This window comes from Cajanus cajan, chromosome 8, assembly GCF_000230855.2.
Source record: "Cajanus cajan strain Asha chromosome 8, NIPB_CcT2T_4, whole genome shotgun sequence".
Lineage (NCBI taxonomy): Eukaryota > Viridiplantae > Streptophyta > Magnoliopsida > Fabales > Fabaceae > Cajanus > Cajanus cajan.
The window spans coordinates 10,001-21,605 of record NC_138524.1 but is presented as its reverse complement, the minus strand read 5'-3'; positions in this window follow the sequence as shown (position 1 = coordinate 21,605).

The following is an 11,605-nucleotide window of genomic DNA, read 5'->3' as shown; positions in this document are numbered from 1 at the left end:
GGAGGGTCCCGCTTGGGATTAATATGGATTGGTGAATCATTTAATAAAATTGCTCGTTTGACGAGGTCTCAGTTTGAGAATAAGTCATTCTAGCAATCCATATTTTTAAACAAATAAAAGAGTCCAACCATCCTTCGCGAATGCCGAAAGCCCGTTTCGGGCCGGTGGCGACAGATGGCGACTTCACTGGGGAAGCTTTGAGAGTCAGTCCCATTTAGTGACAGATTGTTTTTAACAAATAATAGTAAAAATTACTTCATTACCCCTTGCTTGTATGATAACATGCTTTATATATTTGGCTTTAAATAACTGTTGTTTGTTTAAATTTCCGCAATTGTTTGAAATAAATTGCACACAAACCTTTGCACACAACAGTTCCCTCTATACCCGGGGGCATGAGTGGTAATCCATAGGGAGTGGATGTTAGTACGGCCGGTTGAATGGGTCTATAGGAGCCTACGAGACCGTTGTCGGAAAAACATCACTCAAGGTGATAACCATGAACTTGAGTCCGACAGTGCGTTGGAACTTTCCATCGACTTACGACGAGAGGAATTGGGTCCCTATAATGGGGGCACCTTGGGGGCCTTTGACCAAGTGAGAACAGTTAGATCCTCCTTGAATATGCACTTTTCTGCAGGAGACCCCTACCTCGTGATTCGTTCGTGACTGTTCGTGGATGAGTGAATTGTTTGTGTAAATGCTTATGTGCAATTGTTTGTGCATTAATAAATAACCTCGTAATAAGGTCTAAGAATAAATCCCCATGCATGAAAATGTCATGACATGAGAGGAAAAACCAATGTGTGAAAATATAAAAGTAAGGGGCATGTGCATCATTACCAATAAGAGACCATGCATCCTCATAAAAACATACATTTTAGGGTCACCAATACCTCTTGACATGAGTGAAAGAGACCCATAACTATAGAGATTCTCCGTTGGGGAGAGATCATAGATAAAGAAGGGTGGTAAACTTCCGTCTTAAAAAGGCAGCGCCTTAAAGATGGAGGTTTATCAAGCTCATGTTAAAGAGTGTATTCATTCCATAATATAAACTAACTAAACATTCATTTTAGAAAGTGGCTGGTCATCTCTCTGTCCTTACGCGCGCACAGAGAATCAAGAAAATGGAAGCATTGGAGGAGCAAAACAAGAAGCTCACAACCGAGCTTTCACAGCTTAAAGAGCAAATGGCGCAAATGATGGAACTCATGCGTCACCACAACGTCCATGGATCTCATCACAGTGAACATGGGTCCCATCATGAGGGAGAGGAGGAAGAGCATGAAAAAGATCCTCCACACACTGTACCCCTTGGGGCTGGAATTATGATTAAAGAGCCCGAGGTTTCAAAAGAACAATTCCACGCCCTAGAAGATCGGTTGAGGGCTATGGAGGGGCATGATTTTGACATCAAAGATGCCGCTGACATGTGCTTAGTAAGGGACATCCAATTCCCTCCTAAATTTAAAGTGCCGGATTTCCCAAAGTACGTGGGATCGACTTGCCCCAAAAGTCATCTCACCATGTACTGTCGTAAGATGGCTGCATATGCCACAAATGAAAAGCTCTTGATCCACTGCTTTCAAGAGAGCTTAGCTGAAACTGCACTCAATTGGTATATGCAGCTGGATGGAAATCAAGTGTGCACGTGGAGGCAGTTGGCCGACGCCTTTCTCAAGCGCTATAAATACAACATCGACCTAACACCCGATAGGTCTGATCTTCAAGCCTTGAGTAAAAAGAATGATGAATCCTTCAAGGCGTACGCCCAACGTTGGAGGGAGTTGGCGGCACAGATAGAGCCCCCGCTGTCGGATAAGGAGACGGTGTCCTTATTCATCAACTCGTTGACTGGTCCCTATTACGATAAAATGATAGGGAACACAACGACACTCTTCTCAGACATCATCACCATTGGAGAAAGGGTGGAACAAGGACTTAAAAGTGGGAAGCTAGCTAAGCCTTCCCAACCATATGAAGCTAAGAAGGCCTTCGGGAAGAAGAAAGAAGGAGGAGTCAACGCTGTAACCATTTCTCCATCTTCTTCCACTTCGAAGTCAGGCAAATCGCAATACAACTCTGTGAAGAAGTTTGACAAACTTCCGACCACTTATAGCGATCTCCTGCCGAAGCTAGTAGAAGCCCAACTTCTAGCCTATATTCCACCAAGAAAGATCGACCCACCTTACCCCGATTGGTACAAGCCTCAAGACAAATGTCTATACCATTCGGGAGCACCAGGGCATTCAACAGAGAACTGTCTAGCTCTCAAACACAAGGTCCAAGGCCTTATTGATGCTGGGTGGGTCACTTTCGATTCGACAGCGCCCGACGTGAGCAAGAATCCTCTACCAAAGCAGGAGTAGAGTATGGCAAGCCACGATAGGGCCCCTCCACATTTTTCTTTTTGGGACTCATGATCAGTACCCGAGATCATGAGGACCTTTTTCATGTAAATAAGGGTTTTGTACAGTTTTACATACATATATCAATAAAAAGGCATTTTTCACATATTATTCTCTCATTCCGTTCTTTTCTCTCTCTCTCATTAACATTAATAAACTCTAAACCTAAACATAACCAATAAATAATTATGTCTGTGATTGCTCGCTCTGACCGGGATCCAAAAGCCGAGGATGAATGGGTTGAGTCGGACAGTGATGAGGAGACCATCTCTCCGGATCTGCAAAGACTGCTAGATCAAGAAGCTCGTCTACTCCAACCGTATCAAGAAGAATTGGAGACCGTAAATTTGGGGCAGGGTCAAGAAATACAAGAGGTCAACATTGGGACCCATATCAGTGATGAAATAAAATCACAATTGATCCAATTATTAAGGGAATACAAGGATGTATTTGCATGGTCGTACCGTGATATGCCCGGTTTGGACTCTAAAATCGTCGAGCACAAGTTGCCATTGAAAGAAGGGTTTCGACCCGTTAAACAAAAGCTTCGACGAATCAAGCCCGAATGGTCTTTAAAGATCAAGGAGGAGGTGGAAAAACAATTAGACGCGGGATTCTTGGTTGTATCCCAATATCCCGAATGGCTGGCTAACATTGTGCCAGTTATCAAAAAGAATGGAAAGGTTAGAGTGTGTGTTGACTATAGGGATCTGAATCGTGCCAGTCCAAAGGACGATTTTCCCTTGCCACATATTGATACACTCGTGGATCACACAGCCACGAACACGCTCTATTCCTTTATGGATGGATACTCGGGGTATAACCAAATCAAAATGAATAAGGAAGACCGCGAGAAAACTTCTTTCATCACACCCTGGGGCACTTTTTGCTATAGGGTAATGCCTTTTGGACTTAAAAATGCGGGCGCCACCTACCAACGAGCGATGGTGACACTATTCCACGACATGATCCACAAGGAAATTGAAGTATACGTGGATGACATGATCGCAAAGTCGAAAGACGAGATGAACCATATTCAATATTTGAGAAAATTATTCAATCGACTTCGCAAGTATCAGCTTAAGCTAAATCCGGCTAAGTGTACTTTCGGAGTCCGGTCGGGTAAGCTTCTCGGGTTCATCGTTAGTGAAAAAGGCATAGAGGTGGACCCCGATAAAGTAAAGGCAATAATGGAAATGCCTCCTCCTAAAACCGAGAAGGAGATAAGAGGATTCCTTGGCAGGGTGAACTACATTGCAAGGTTCATCGCACAGTTGACTGACACGTGCAAGCCAATATTCAAGCTATTGCGCAAGAATCATTCCGAAACTTGGGATAAGAATTGTCAACGAGCTTTTGACAAGGTCAAACAGTGCTTGGCCAATCCACCAGTATTGGTGCCACCTGTCGAGGGAAGGCCATTAATCCTCTATCTAACAGTGCTTGATGAGTCCATGGGAGCCGTGCTAGGGCAACAGGACGAAACTGGAAAGAAAGAACGAGCCATCTACTACTTGAGCAAGAAATTTCTAGATTATGAAACCCGCTACACGCCATTAGAAAAGACTTGCTGTGCGTTAGCGTGGGCAACACAAAGGCTCAGGCAGTATATGATAAGGCATACTACTTGGTTGGTTTCCAAAATGGATCCAATTAAGTATGTGTTCGACAAGCCAATAATCACTGGGAAGATCGCCCGATGGCAAGTACAATTATCAGAATTTGACATCATACATGTCACACAAAAAGCCATCAAAGGCAGTACCCTAGCTGATTACCTAGCACATGGGCCGACCAATGATTATCAATCCCTTCAGGATGATTTCCCCGATGAGCATATAATGAGTATACAACATGAAGATCCTAAGGACGATACGTGGACCATGTATTTTGATGGAGCCTCCAACATGCTTGGACAAGGGATTGGAACAGTATTAATCTCCCCACAAGGAAAGCATATCCCCTTAACGGCAAGACTCAACTTCGACTGTACAAATAACATGGCCGAATACGAGGCTTGCGCGTTAGGAATCCAAGCAGCAATCAACAATGGTATCCTAAAGCTCAAAGTATTTGGAGATTCGGCTTTAGTCATCCACCAACTGCGAGGTGAATGGGAAGTCCGAAATCCTAAGCTGATACCATATGTTGAGCATATCAAAGACCTGATACAATTCTTTCAAAATGTCGTCTTTGAATATATCCCAAGGGAGGAAAATCAGTTCGCTGACGCCCTTGCTACACTATCATCGATGTTCGCCTTGGATAAGGAGCATGAAATGCCCATCATCAATATCCGGCGGCACGATAAGCAAGCGTTCTGCCTACTGATAGATGAAGATATCGACGATGGTCCATGGTTCCACGATATCAAACAATATCTGAAAAAAGGGGAATATCCTGACATGGCCAACGATAATGACAAAAAGCATATCCGAAGAAGGGCCATGGGATTTCTGCTAATAGGAGAAACCCTCTACAAAAAGAATTATGACTCGGTCTTGTTGAGATGTATAGACCAGGTCGAAGCTCAAAATGTGATCAGAGAGATACATGAGGGGGTTTTCGGTACCCATATCCCCGGGCCTGCAATGACAAAGAAAATCCTTAGGGCGGGATATTATTGGTCGACCATGGAAAAGGATTGTTACCAATACGTTCGGAAATGCCACAAATGTCAAGCATACGCCGACAATATTCATGTTCCACCAACTCCACTAAACGTGTTGGCTTCGCCTTGGCCATTCGCAATGTGGGGCATGGATGTTATTGGACCCATTGAGCCAAAGGCATCTAATGGACATAGGTTCATTCTTGTGGCCATTGACTATTTCACCAAATGGGTAGAAGCGGCATCGTATGCTCATGTGACCCGAAAGGTGGTAACATCCTTCATCAGAAAGAATATCATATGCAGATACGGTATTCCCGACAAAATCATCACTGATAATGGATCCAATCTAAATAACAAGATGGTGGAAGAACTGTGCCAAGAGTTCAAGATCCAACACCACAACTCTTCCCCATACCGACCAAAAATGAATGGGGCAGTCGAGGCAGCCAATAAGAATATCAAGAAGATAGTACAAAAGATGGTTGTCTCATTCAAAGACTGGCATGAGATGCTACCCTTCGCTCTCCATGGTTATAGGACTTCAGCACGTACATCCACAGGAGCTACTCCATTTTCCCTTGTTTATGGAATGGAGGCAGTTCTGCCTGTTGAAGTCGAAATACCTTCTCTGAGAGTAATCATGGAAGCAAAACTTTCCGAGGCAGAATGGGTTCAAAGCCGGTATGACCAGTTGAACCTCATTGAAGAGAAACGGCTGAACGCCATATGCCATGGTCAAGCCTATCAGAGGAAGATCAAAAAGGCTTTTGACAAGAAAGTCCACCCTCGAGTCTACCATGAGGGAGAGTTGGTGATGAAGAAATTGCTACCAGCTCAAAAGGACAAAATCGGAAAGTGGGCCCCGAATTACGAAGGACCGTACGTGGTAAAGCGAGCCTTCTCCGGAGGAGCACTGATCCTCACAAACATGGACGGAGAAGAACTTCAATACCCAGTCAACGCTGACGTGGTAAAGAAGTATTATGCTTGAAGACGTTGCTTGCACAAGCCCGCTAGGATGAAAATCCAAAAAGGGCATCCTGGGCAAAAATTAGGGCAAAACAAAAAGCCCGCCAGTACAAGGGTACTAGGCAAAACAAAGGCAAAATTATCCCCGCTAGGATACGTCCTAGGCAAAAATTAGGGGCAAAAGAATAAGATGTAAAAACAAAGCAAGCAACGATCACTTGAATCGAAAACCGAAAGGCGGTACAAGTGATAATCTTCTAGAAGCAAGCGTCTTGCAGTATCTACACTCCTGGCTCAGGCATCTCACCCGAAGCAATTAGGGGAACGGGAAGGGCGACAATTACAGATATAATTGTTTAAAGCTAAAATGTATATAGCCTACCCTGGCCAGCCATTCTTCGGAAATTCCTTCTGTACATCTTTCTGTAAAAACATTTGTGAATATTAATAAAATATCCATTCATTTCTTTTCTCTCTTGACCATGTGATTATGCCTTTAAATTGGTATTTCTAAAAATTGTATGAGATTCCTTAATAATCGGTCAATAAAGAAAATTGGAGGGGTTCCTGTAAAATCCATAATCTCCTGCATAAAAGGCTCACAAAAATCCTCCCTCGCGTCTATGACAGAAACTCCTCCAAAAAAGAAGAGGATAGGGAGAGTCATTCACTTTTCTAAATAAAAGAACAAAAATAAAAACTTGCATCGCATGCATCACACACATTAGTTGCACATTCAAAGACCTTATCATGAGGCAATTACATAAAATAGAAAAATAGAAAATTGCTTGTGTATGACAGCAGCAAGCAAAATACAAAGATTCAGAAAATCAACAGCATCATACAGAATAACTGAGCCTGGAGAGGCTTGCCGAAAGAATACTCTCAAAATAACTGAGCCTGGAGAGGCTTGCCGAAACAATACTCCCACAGAATAATTGAGCCTGGAGAGGCTTGTCGAAATAATACTCCCACAGAATAATTGAGCCTGGAGAGGCCTGTCGAAATAATACTCCTTCAGAATAATTGAGCCTGGAGAGGCTTGCCGAAATAATACTCCTGCAGAATAATTGAGCCTGGAGAGGCTCGCCGAAATAATACTCTTTCATCATAACTAAAGCCTGGAGAGGCTTGCAGAAATAATACTCTCTCAGAATAAATGAGCCTGGAGAGGCTCGCAGAAATAATACTCCCCAGAGAAACCTCAACTCAAGCTCACGGGCCAAATTTCCCAGCGAGAGCTATCAAAGCAAGATCGTCAAAATCCCCAATGGAAGTACGATCTCCCAAGCAGAATATCCAAGTCAAAGGACTTAAACTTCCTCAGTGAAGATAGCTCTCCAGCTCAAGCGTTGAGTGAGGCTAAGCCTGCAGAGGCTTTCTAAATAATACTCTGGGATACATAAAATCCCCAAATCCCCAGTCGCCTACTCAAGAGGCACCCCTACAAAAGGAGAAAAATAAAAAAAATATATATATCAATAAATATTCCCCAAGCGGAATGTGGCATCCAGCCAAGTACCAAACATCAAGATCATTTGCCTAACAGAAGAGGCCAGTCAAGAAATGAATGACAAAATCCCCAGCGGATAAACAGCCTACACAGAGGCTACAAAAATCAGAAAATCCAAAAGAGATACCCGAATAAGGACAACCGGGATACTCCACCCACGTCAAAAGGACGTCAGCCAAACATAAGGCATCGCTCAACTCAGAGAGAGAGCATCTGTGTCTACACCCCAAGGAGTCAAAAATTCCCCATGGGTACCAACAATGCAATGCAAGTTGGGACACAAGAACCTATGAATGACTGCACATCCCCTAGACGGATCCCTGCGTTATCCAGCCCTCAGCGGCACAAAATCAGAAAAACCGTCGAAGCAGCATCGTGGACTGTGGAGACAAAAATCATATCAAATCATTGCCGAAGTGATCAGAAGACACGGAAGCAGGCCTGGAGAGGCAATACTCAACTGCTGAATGTTAAGAGGCAGGACCTGGAGAGGGTAAACTCAACTGCTGAATGTTAAGAGGCAGGACCTGGAGAGGGTAAACTCAACTGCTGAATGTTAAGAGGCAGGACCTGGAGAGGGTAAACTCAACTGCTGAATGTTAAGAGGCAGGACCTGGAGAGGGTAAACTCACACTGCTGAATGTTAAGAGGCAGGACCTGGAGAGGGTAAACTCACACTGCTGAATGTTAAGAGGCAGGACCTGGAGAGGGTAAACTCAACTGCTGAATGTTAAGAGGCAGGACCTGGAGAGGGTAAACTCACACTGCTGAATGTTAAGAGGCAGGACCTGGAGAGGGTAAACTCACACTGCTGAATGTTAAGAGGCAGGACCTGGAGAGGGTAAACTCACACTGCTGAATGTTAAGAGGCAGGACTTGGAGAGGGTAAACTCACACTGCTGAATGTTAAGAGACAGGACCTGGAGAGGGTAAACTCACACTGCTGAATGTTAAGAGGCAGGACCTGGAGAGGGTAAACTCACACTGCTGAATGTTAAGAGGCAGGACCTGGAGAGGGTAAACTTAGCTACCGAGGTTGTCAGGAGCGCCGAGGTATGCAACAACCTGGAGAGGTTACTCAACAATTTTCCACCGGAAGACGCTACAAGTCAGAAGGTCGGCGCATCACCCGGACAATTGGGTCAACTCCTTTACTTGTCAGCCGGTACACTAAAAGGCCGTCCGACTAAGTAAAGGGGGGGCAGCTGTAGACCCCTAAAATTGTCCGGGGTCGGAAATAAAGCTTGAAGACTCTCGAAGACTGAAGGAAGATCAGCCAGAAGGACTCCTGGAAGGCCCTAGGAGGGTTCTCTGTAGGTCTAGAGGTCTTAGAATAGCTCAAAATAAGGAAGTGGAGGGAATGAAGCCCAATACGGCCGTACTGAACTTAATACGGCCGTATTGAAGCTTCAATACGGCCGCAGTGAACTCAATACGGCGTATTGAAGTTTCTAAAACTTCAATACGGCCGTACTGAAATCAATACGCCCGTATTGAAGCTTCAATACAGCCGCAGTGAACTCAATACGGGCGCATTGAAATTTCTGAATTTCAATACGGCCGTATTGAACTCAATACGACCGTATTGAAGTTCAAAAATTTCAATACGGCCGTATTGCTTCTGTAGGCCGTATTGCGCCTATTCCCTATAAATATAACGTCAATTGGACGTCATTCCACACTTTTCAGATAGTTTCAACCCTCTCCTTGAGTATTCTGGGGTTTTTTGAGCAGTGTTCTGCCCTAGAAATCACTCGGAGAGTTGATCCGACAAAGTTCTTGAGCCCCGAGCCATTTTGCTTGAGGATCGAACCTAGTCGAAGGGAAATCCTCCGGATTTCCATAGTTAAAAGTTTTTAGGAAGGAGGCGAGCGAGCTTGTAGAGCGAGGGAACGCCAAAAAGCTTCCCAGTTTTACGAAATATATAAAAGCACGCTTCAAAGGTTTCTTCTTAAAGTCCTTCCTTTTACTGCTTTCTGTGTGCATATTTAAACTGTCATCATGTAGATAGTTAATTTATAATTGCTTAGAATAAATAGGGGTAATTTAGTAATTTTACGCTATTATTTTAGAAATAATCTGTCATAGGGAACCCGAAAGGGGCGCTGTGGGGTGCTAACACCTTCCCCACGCGTAACCGACTCCCTTACCCAACTCTGGTTGTAATGGCCAAAGTTGATTTATAAAATCAATTGCCTTATCCCTTTTTTCCAATGTTTTGAGTAAAACATTGGGTGGCGACTCCACGAACCCTCCTTTTACGAAAACCACTAATCCATGGAGGGTCCCGCTTGGGATTAATATGGATTGGTGAATCATTTAATAAAATTGCTCGTTTGACGAGGTCTCAGTTTGAGAATAAGTCATTCTAGCAATCCATATTTTTAAACAAATAAAAGAGTCCAACTATCCTTCGCGAATGCCGAAAGCCCGTTTCGGGCCGGTGGCGACAAGGCCAAGATGTTTTCAATCCTGTTTATACAATAATGTTTTGAATGAGCTGAGATGTTACCATTTACCGAAAGACAATCTATAAGGCTTAGAAGTATTTGAGTTGGCCAAACACCTCATCGTAATCATGCTAAAATGTAACTCTCAGCCGTTACATAACAATAAAAGTTATTGACCTGTACAAGGTACACAATTTTACATAAGAGATCCAACACTTCAAATACCTACTAACTTTGACATCAATGACTGAAGATACTTGAAGGTCGATGAATGAGAAGTTCATAACCAATGACTTTCAATTTAAACATATTCTTGTGTGTACTTTTTGGCAAATACAAGTCTAAACATATTCTGAAGTTGCTTGTAGTGTTATACTTATGTTGATGTATTGTACCTTTTAAAATTTAGATAAAAAATAATTAATTCATATTAATATTTAACAATTTTCACATATTTAACACACACACATATATATATATATACACACATTAGTCAGATAATTATATCTTATCAATTTTATGTATTTTATAGGATTAAGATATGATGAACATATACAATTAATTGGATGGGTTAAGACAATTTTTTAATGCTTTTAAAGAAGAAAACAATAATTATATTATTTTCATTGTTATGTACAATAGTTGTATAATAAATAATTAAAATAATAAAAGAAGGTATTCTAATATAAACCATATATGTCATATTCCCACTCAAATTTGAATAAAAGGAACTTTTATTCAAATAACATTTTAATTGTTCATTCTATTTAATTTATTTATTTGAATAAATACAACTTTGATTCAAAAATATTTTATTTTAAAACACATTTTTTTAATTTATTTGAATAAACAAACTATTTATTAAAATAGGTTTCTTTCAAAAGTGTACTTTCATTTAAGTAAATAAATATCTACATTCGAGTAGAAATTTTATTAATTCGATTGAAACTTTAAAATTTAATTTAATTTATTTATTTAATTGTATTCTATATGTTTATTTTATTTTTTTAATTTAAAAACATCATTTTAATTAATTTTCATTCAAAAGAGTAATATTTTAAAATATTTATTTTCTTTTTAACTACTTATTTATTTTATCTCAAAAGATTTTTTTATTCTATTATATATATATATTTTCCTTCTTTTATATATATATATATATATATATATATATATATATTATTTTATCACATATTTCTTTCTAACTTATTAAATATTTATATACTATAATTTATCTAGGATAATGATGAAAATTTTGAGTGTTTTTTTTTTGTAATTTAAGTAAAGTTTGATGTTTCAATAGGTAATTATAAAATAAAAAATATTTAAAATAAATAAATATATTTATTTTTATAAATATTATATATATATATATATATATATATATAAATATGAAGTTAAAAATTTTAAATATAGAAAGAAATAGATAAATAAAAAAACTGAATTTAATTTTAAAATAGAAAGATATAATTAAATTTAAAAATGAGAAACTATTTTAAAATAAAATGTCTATTAAAATATTTAAAATTGCTATAAAAAATTAAAAATCTTCACAAATTTTTTTTAAAAAAAAATTATATAGAATTTATTAAATAATAAACATCAGGTAAAATGTAGTTAAAGTCATATATAATTAATATTTTCTATA